Raw genomic sequence first — 8,982 nt, 5'->3', positions numbered from 1 at the left:
ATGAAGCGCTTCATTGTGAAGATCTCAAAATGTTTTCCAGACGAGCCGCGTCCCTGGGTGGTCCCGTTCAGACGCTTCTCTGTGAACCACCAGGCTGCAGCTCCCAGTGCGCCCATGAGAAACGCCGAAAAACACACCTGGCACTTCCTTCGGAAAGATCAGCCTCTGGGGGAGCAAACAAACAAACAAACAAACAAAACCCTCTGGAGTGGTTCTACTTTGACCCATGGGGGAGGGGGGGCGTCTCGCCCCAGGGCAACTGGCAGCACACGATCACCGGAAGATCCTGGATTTTTCCAAAGAGGAGAGAGACAGTCTCAGAACTTCACAGGTCCCGAATTAGAGGCTGGCAGCGGCAGGTGTCCTGGCTGCTGGCATAGCACGGGAAGGGTTAATGTTCCCCAAGCGTGACCCTCAGAAGCCAGACAAAATGCTCAATGCAGCAGAAAGCCTTCTCCTCTGAAGCCATTGGCCTTGGCATTCTGAGGACACGGCGTCCCGGAGGACAAGCGGAACGGGAATAAATCTCACTGAGCCCGGCTTCTGTGTGGGGTCAGCTGCCTTCCCTGCCGGCCGCCCCACGCAGGAAGGGGATGTTCGGAGCTTCGTGAGCGAGGCCCCGGAGCACCATGGAGACCTGAGGCCATAAAAGTGTCTTTGCTTATTTTCAAGGTAAACAAATGTCAGTGGCACTAGGGAGAAGCCACAAGAAAAGAAGCTTCGGGAACCTGGAAGAGCTGCCCAGGCAGTCATTCTTTCCAGCTCCCAAGTTCATTACCCTCGGCAACTGAAGCCAACGGGACAAACACCAAAAGGCTTCTCAAAAGACTCCTGAGCACGCGGCATGTCTGCTTCGGGTCCTCGCGGGACACCACGGCGAAGCCCGCTGTTCTTCTAGCCACCATGGGCTTTCCTTTCTCGCGCTCGCTCTTCTGAACAGGACGCCTGCTGACACGGGTTGATCAGTTCTTGTTGGGGCTGCTCCAGCTCCTGGCAGCCCCCTGGACATCCGAGGGGCCCCACCCCTGCATGTTTGGAGGGAGATCACCTTATCTTTCTTCAGAGGTGTCTACAGGTGGACTTGAACCCCCAACATTTCCGTTAGCACCCCTGGTACCACCGAAGAAAAAGAAAACTCAAAACCCAGCTGGTTTGGGCCAGGTTGACTAGAGAAACAAATTCAGACACTCCTATATGTACAAGAAAGAGCTTTATATCAAAGAGTAATTGCATATCAAGGAAACATCCCAGCCCAGTCCAGATCAAGTCCATCAGTCTGATATTAACCCATAAGTCTGATACCAGTTCATAAAACTCTCTTCTGACTCACCCATCCATGCAATGATGCAGGAAGATCGCGGATTGGTGGATGAAAAGTCTTGTGGATCCAATGCCGGTGGAGACGCCACAAGACTGGTGTAGTTCTCTGCTGCTTGGCATTCTCAGGTCACAGCGTGGCTCTACATGGCTTATCCACAGGAAGGTGAAGCAAAGAGAGAGTGGGGCCCACTTCCAGGGAGAGAGCAAGGAAGTTCCCAAAATCCTCAGGAGAATCTGTGCCTTCAAAAACGCTGCTTATCTGCACTCGATGATTTGGGGTTGAGGATGACCACGGGTAGCCAAAACTTTTCTGCTGTGGACAGTAGTGACAACATGTAGCAAGGAGCCATGGTAGCACTGTGGGTGAGGCATAACTGCAAGGCCATTGGCTCAAATCCACCAGCGGCTCTGCAGGAGAAAGATGAGGCTGTCTGCTCTAGTGAGGATGTACTATGGTCTCAGAAGCCCTAGAGAGGGTTGCTATGAGTCAGCTTCGACTCGATGTCAGTGGATTGGGTTTGGGTTTAGGGTGTAGGAAGTAGCAGGTATTAACAGGTAACTTGGTGAAAAATATGAATGTCAGATGGTGGAAGATGATCTCCTATAAAGGTACAATACCCTCCACTTCAGAGAAATTTCCAGGAGCTTGAGCGTCTGGCTATGTCAGGACTTCCCCAAAGGAAAGGACAAAACACGGCACCCGGCATGTATGCTAACGGCTAACCCCGACTCCCGTGAGTGTGGCTTTGCTCAGAAATAGGCTCTCTGTAGATGTAATTAGTTAAGACGGGGTCCTCCTAGACAGCATGTCCCAGAAGCCTACATGACTGGTGCGCTCATAAACACAGACCCAGGGTGAACACTTGGAAACACAGAGGCCCAGACTGGGCTGATGCCTCTATAAGCCACGGCACTTCAAGGAGCTAGAAGAGGCCGGGAGCATCTTCAGACTACGCGGCCTCCATGGCATTGCCGTTGAACTGACTCCGTGGCACTAACAACAACAGCAACAACAGGTTGTGGCAATTTGCCACAGCAGCCCTAGGAAACAAACAGAGTCCCTTCCTGAAGTGAGAAATAGGCATATGCTTGGGAGATGGCTAGGTTTGGGGGGCAACCTATGCCACCTATGGAGGCAACCCATTTCCTGGGGGGCAATGGTTCGACACTTGGCTGCTAGCTGAAACACTGGTCGTTTGAGCCCACTCCTGTCAAGACGACAGCCTAAACACTGGGTCTCGCCTAGGCCATATTGCTTTTCCATTAAATATGGCTAAACTCTTTAAGCTCTGCATCTTAGGACTGCATTGGTCAGTCATGCGGCCTCAGCAGACACCAGGGACTGAGGTGTCAGGAAGGACCATACATCATGTTCTCTTGTGAGAGTGGTCTCCCCTCTCCGCCCCCCCTACCCCCCCACCCCCCGCCCACTGTCAAACCTCTATTCTCATCTTGACTATGAAGACCTCATCTCATTTCTCCCGCAGAGTTTCCCAAGTTAACAAAAGGAAGGCCAGGCTCTGGTCTCTAAAAGCCCTGAGCCTGGGTGAGCCCGGCCAGGCACGGCGAGGGCCAGGGAGAGCCTGGGGTGTGAAGAGGTGAGTGAGCAGGAGCAGCCGGCGAGGAAGGTAGGCCGGTCAAGTCCACGCTCTTAGATCCACCCTTAAGAGCAAGGGCCTATGATTTTTTTAAGCTGTGATGCTTTTGAAAAAGCAAGGACGAAATCCAAATGCTACTCTGGGGCCCAAAGTGGAAACCCTGTGAACATCAGCTAGCTCTATGCGGCCTGGTCTTGGACTGGTGAAAGAGAGGAACTGGGAAGAAGGCAGTCCAGGATGTGTAAGGGCCAGGCCAAGAGCAACCGTTGGGTACGAGCAGTGGTGAGAAGAGCAATACCGAGGGCGCACTGGCCCCTTCTGGGAGAAAGGGACGGAGGCTGCCTGTCTTCAGACATGAATTCACAGCCAAACGCCTGCCACCGACTAGCGGCGGGACGGCTTCAGCTTCTCCAGCAGTTCGACTGCCCCTCTCTTCCTTGTGCGCGTAAGAAAACAGGGACAGAGAAGCGACACAGCAAGTAAGGAGGAGGAGGGCGGGAATGAAAATCACTCTGAGGACAAGCGTCAACGAGAAGGCTGGGGAAAGATGGTCTGAGACTCCTTCTAGGAGCTGGCCGGAATTACAGATGGTCTCCGATTTATGTCCTCTTCAATTCCGACATTCAGACTTCCTGACCACTGACCACCTTCTGTTTGGCAGGTGGGTGGGTGGGGTGGCACCCCCTACTGTTCGTCATCTGTATGACAGTCAATGCTGCAGCACATCTTTTAAGGTGATTCTCAGATGTTCACTTAAATGATCAGAGATCAAATTTATAAAGATACTGACAGTAAAAGACAATAATAAGGGAAATTGGGGGACAAAAAGACTACAGCCTAGAGAGCCCTATGGGACAGGTCTGTCATGTGGGATCCTTGTGAGGCAGAATCAACTCATGACACCTAACTATAAGATTTCCTGGGTGATCCCCAAACCTGTCCATCAGGGAGCACTGAACGGTCACAGGAGGCCCCTCAGCTGGACCAAGTACGATGCAAGTGGCTCTGACTTATCTTTCTCAATAGCAGAAATATAGGGGGCACCCATCACAAGGTTGGCTATGTAGACCCCGTCTCTGATGAAATAACAATAATAATATATAATTGATCAAGGGTGCACCAGGGTGGGAGGGGGGGTGAGATACTGATACCAAGGGCTCAAGTAGAAAAAAAATGTTTTGGAAATGTTGATGGCAACATATGTACAAGTGTGCTTAATACCATCAAATGATGGATTGTTGTAAGATTTGTAAGAGGCCCCCCCCAATAAAATGATCAATTAAAAAAAACACAAAAAAACAAAAGTTGGAACAAATATAGTTGAAATCTATAAAGGACTACACAATGTAACCGCCTTTGGAAAAGACTAGGAATATCTCGTTTTAAAATGGGCTGATGACTTGGGTAGGCATCTCTCCAACGAGAAACCCATATAAACGGCCAATTCGGGCACAAGAAGACGCTCACCGTCATCAGCCATAAGGGAAATGCAAACAAACCCATGAGGAAATTCCATTTCGGCCCCAGAAAGTTAAAAACGACAACAACTTAGCAGGAAATGGTGTTACTGAAGATGTGCAGAAACTGGAACGCGTGTGTGTTGCTGGTGGAAATGCAAAACGATGTAGCCAGTGTGGAAAACTGTTTGGGGTGCTCCCAAAAGAATATCATATGATCCAGAAATTCTATGCCTGGGTTGATGCTCTGAAGACTTGAAACAGACATCTCTATACTGATGCTCATTGTACCATCATCCACCAGCACTCCCTCACTGCCCTCAAGTCAACGCCCACTCACAGTGAGCCACAGGACAGGGAGAACTGTCCTTGTGAAGTACTGAGACAGTAACTGCTTACGGGAGTAGAAAGCTCCATCCTTCTTCTCGAGGAGCAGCTGGTGGTTTTGAACTACCAACCTTGCTGATCACAGCCCAACACATAACCACTACGCCATCAGAGCTCCATATCATTCAGAATAGTAAAGAAAGGAAACAATGGAAGTGTCTGTCCACAGATGAATAGATAAACGAATGCATTATATGAATACCAAAAATATAAAAAGGCCAAAACCAAAACGCACTGCCATGTAGTTGATTCTGACTCACAGCGACCCTATAAGACAGAGTAGAACTGCCCCCTTTGGGGCTCCAGGACTTCACATCTCCATGGCAGCAGACAGCCTTGTTTTCTCCTTGGACAGAAGGTATTAGGATGTGTATATTCACCTTTGCTGCAGATGAATGAGGTGAAGCATCCAGAGAGCAAAACCTTCTTAGGCATAACCTTCACTTTGAAGGGATAAGGTGCTGGGCCCAGGACCAGAGTCTCGGGGACACCGGTTGGCATCACCTAGTTTATAAAGGCGTCCCACTTTGTGAGTAGCAACTGCCGTCTCCTCAAACATCAGTCTCCTCAAGCCTGAGACCAGAAGAACTAGATGGTGCCCAGCTACCACAACTCAGGAAGAGATCACATCAGAAGGACCTGGAGCAAATGGAAGGAAAATGTGGAATAGAACTCACAATCATACAAGAAAGCAGGCCGACCTGTCAGATAGAGTAGTGGGGCTCCCACACGGTAGCCCTTAGTCACCGTATGGAACTCATACTCATACTTGGGACTCAGTTTTCAGCGAACAACAGACACGTCTGCAAGGAGGACAATGACACGAGTGAGGCACACACACCTCAGAGTGATCAACCCCCTGAGATCCAAAGGGCAGCAGTCACCCACGGATAAAGTTCAGAATGGTTTCGACAGAAGGAGGCACGGAGACAGGAAACTTGGGAAGGCAGTGGGACGAGTGATAGGACGTTGTGGGAATTGCAATGAATGAGATCAAATGTGTTTGAGTTGTTGAATGGGAAACAGAGCAGCTACTCTGTAACCTTCCCCCCATTCACAGTAGAAGGTTTAAAAAAGTCCTCACTCTCCTGCCAAGTACTGGGATGCGTTTCAAGTGAATGCCTTCAGACGCGCTCTCCCTGAACCTGGATCCCTTCACAGAAGTTTAGAATAATCAGAGGCGGATCCTCCCCGGGAGAACATGCTAACGAGATGGCTTTGCTCCGGTGACCTAGATCCTGGTTTTACTTTCCAAGTCTGGCTCTTCCCTTTCCCTGTTGAGGATAAATCGGTCCGTTTCCCAGTGAATTCCATTTTAGCTGAAATTGGCTAGTCATTGTCTCTTCTTACAACCAAGGACTCCAAGGTAGACGGAGGTTGAATCCAAGGCCGCAGCTAGAACCAGCCCAGGAGTGTGCACGATGAGCGTGGGAAGGGGGGGCGGGGGGACAATAGAGCAGGAGGCAGTGACGTCATAAACTCCGAAGGTGCAGCCCAGAGGCTGAAGGAAGGGTGGACCGTCAGTGAGGTGGAAGCCAAAGGAGACATGATTTGGGGGCAAGGTCAGACTCTGCTGGAGGTCCAGGGCTGCTATGTGCCCGTGATGTTTACGGATAGGGATGTCATTGTTGATCTGGGAGAGAGCACCAAGTGTCAACATCAGGGTGGGGAAAGCTTGATTGCGGTGGGCTGGGAGCCCTTGGAAGTGAATGGACAGAAGCACAGACATCTTAAGATACGTGCCGGGCTGCTCTCACCTAGATCAGATAACAGGGGTTTTCTCATTCTCTCTCACCTACAGGCCAAGCACATATTGGGTCATGCCTCTCTGACCCACGAAGTCATCCTACCCACTCCACCTCAACTTGCAAACTGTTCTTTGGCCCTCTGAAGTGTGGTGCTTGCCAGAAGACCAGAACGAGCTGACTCTCATGCCCATGGTCTTGGCACCAAGAAGGGGTAAAGAGAAGCTGAGGGCAAAGCTTCCTTGAGAGGGATTTCCCCAGGGCTGCTCACAGCTCCCCTCTGCAGATCCACAGGCTGGAACGCCAGGGCACTCATGCCCGCTCGCCAGAGAGGCTGGCAATGAGGTGACCAGCAGGTGGTCAGCCAAACGCCACTTGTTTCCAAAGGACAGAAGGAGGAGTGGACAAGGGGGGACCCAGAGTGGTCTCTCCTCCCAGAGAGCTTGATTGAGCTTCGAAGGAAAGAGCTGGGGGCTTAGTGGCAGGCGTGTGGTGGAGGGTCAGAATGAGGAAGGGGCCGTCCATGGAGAGAGAGTCAATGGGTTGAGAGATTCTCAACAGCAGGACAGCACGGCAGAGGAGGGCACACCAGGTCCGCGCGTGGGGAGACACCAGGCTGGGTAGGAGGACGGACCCCTGTGTGCTGTCACGGGAGGGCAGGGTAGGAGAAAATGCAGGAAAGTGTGCAGGTCTCGTGGCCGGAAGTGGAGGGCATCCACTTACTGCCACTGTCTCTGTGAAACAGGAAGTAAAGTCCCCTGCTGAGGCGGAATGAGGAAGTGGGTGGCCGGGTGCTTGAGGTTGGGGGGAAGTCACGTCATCATCCTTGCTGAGAAGGGCTGTCCAAAGAAGCCTAGCGGGTGGCTTGGCAAGATGGAGGGCGCAGGTGAAGCTGGTGGTCCTGTAAGTGGTAGCCTGGTCTTAAGGACTGGGGCATTTTCTCTGGAGCCACAGGCAGTGCAGGGGCGGGTTCTGAGCAGCAGACAACCCGTGCATTCATTTGCGGTCCCAAACCTAGTAAACTAGAGATCGTTATTCTCTCAGGGTACTGGACGCTGGGCATCGGAAATGAAGGTGTTGGCAGGACAATCCCCGCTCCCGAGGCTCTAGGGGTAGCCGCTTCTTTGTCTTTTCTAGCATCTGGTGGCCCCAGGTGCTCTTGGCTTGTGGAAGCATCATTCAATGTCTGCCTGCATTTTCAAATGGGCCCTGTCTCTGCATTTCTTCTTCTAATGATATTCAGGCCCATGCTAATGACCTCATTTAACTAATGATATCTGCAACAACGCAATCTCCAAATCAGTTCCGCGCACAGGGATATGCTAGTTTTTGTTTTGTTTTGTTTGGGAGGTGGGGGGGGTGGGAGGACACAATTCAACTCCTAGCCATTGGCTTGATTCAGTTAACATCTGTGTTAGTCTGGGTAAACTAGAGAAACAAGTTCATAGACACTCCTATGTGTATAGGAAAGAGCTTTATAGAAACAGTCATTGTACATTAAGAAACCATCCCACCCCAGTCCAGATTAAGTCCCTAAGTCTGATATTAGCCCATATGTCCAGTACCAGTCTGTACATTCCTCTTCAGATTCACATAGCACATGCAATGACGCTGAGTGCAGGCAGATCACAGGCCATTGGGTGGAAAGTCTTGTGGATCCAGTGGCAGTGGAAACATCTTAGCACTGGCGTGGGTCTCCACGTGGCTCCTCCAGCTCCGAGGCTCTGGCTCTATCATGTGTCTCCATGTGGCTTGTCAACAGGAGTGTCTCCCAAGGAGAGGAAGCAGAGAGAGAGTGTATCTGTCCTCCAGTGAGCCATGTATCTCTGTGGTGCCTCTAAATGAGGTCATCGCCCCTTTGCAATTTGACCTCAGATTATGTAACTACCACAATGTCCATGGGAGGAAAGAAATCAGGAGTCCTGGGTTGAAATGATGATGCAGACATTTCAATACATGTTAGAGAGTGAGGTCCAGAAAAAAAGAACCCTTGGTTTGCCAAGACTAGACCTATGGGAAAGAGCTATTGAAACTCCATAAAGCCCAACCTATGTGCATTTTCAACAAAGGCCTGTCTTTGACCGAACAGGAAGCATCCTTCATTCATGCAGAACAAACACAGGTATCTTTTGCCGTGTTCAGGAAGATAGGGAGAGGTGAGCAATCACAACCTGGCCCGGTGCACGCCGTGCAGGAGGACAGTCTGAACCACCAGGCGGCCAGCAGCGTCCGCTAACATTGATGTCACGCAGGGCAGTAACGCCCGGTGTCGCCCTGCCCCACAGACGTCCTCCAATGCCAGATCAGACAGAATCCTTCGCAATGTCTCCTTTTGTCTTCATAGCACTCCTACGTGGGAACTCCTGTCTGCAGCCATGTAACAGCCACAGTAGGGACATGAACAACTAGCAGAATCAAAACCACGCCTGTAACGTACGAGAGCAGGTGCCGACAAAGGCCAAGAGATGAGACGCA

The sequence above is a fragment of the Echinops telfairi genome, unplaced genomic scaffold (genome assembly GCF_000313985.2).
Source record: "Echinops telfairi isolate 266 unplaced genomic scaffold, ASM31398v2 ScPeMD7_7457;HRSCAF=8495, whole genome shotgun sequence".
NCBI classification, from domain to species: domain Eukaryota; kingdom Metazoa; phylum Chordata; class Mammalia; order Afrosoricida; family Tenrecidae; genus Echinops; species Echinops telfairi.
This window is presented reverse-complemented; position numbering follows the sequence as displayed.